Source organism: Pundamilia nyererei, unplaced genomic scaffold, assembly GCF_000239375.1.
Source record: "Pundamilia nyererei isolate P.nyererei 1_Seehausen unplaced genomic scaffold, PunNye1.0 scaffold00294, whole genome shotgun sequence".
Lineage (NCBI taxonomy): Eukaryota > Metazoa > Chordata > Actinopteri > Cichliformes > Cichlidae > Pundamilia > Pundamilia nyererei.
Genome location: NW_005187695.1, coordinates 273,789 through 274,268, shown reverse-complemented (window position 1 = coordinate 274,268; position 480 = coordinate 273,789).

Genomic DNA, 480 nt, shown 5'->3' with positions numbered 1-480 from the left:
TGTGTGTGTGTGTGTGTGTGTGTGTGTGTGTGTGTGTGTGTGTGTGTGTGTGTGTGTGTGTGTGTGTGTGTGTGTGTGTGGCCTTTCAAACAACGTCATGCAGGGTTGATGTTTTTAATGACTGACTCTGTGTCAGTAGGTGGCAGCATTACATACCAGAAAGAATAAGAAAACAATCAATTGTTAAACCTGGGGTGGTGCAAATGTGTTCTCTTACTGACATTAAAAATGAGACATATTTTAAAAATTGGTATTAATACAGATGTTTTTCCAGGTTTATTCCTGCACACAGAGGAAAAACTGACTAATGGCTGCACTCCTTTCTGATGAATACGTTTTTTAAAGAAGAATTAACAATTCAAGATCTCCCTATGTGAGATTAACTTGTCAAAATACCCCAAACCATGCACTGTGCATTTACTATATTACTGATAATAATTTCAGATAGTCCTTTTCTCTCTGGGAGGACTCAAAATTCCA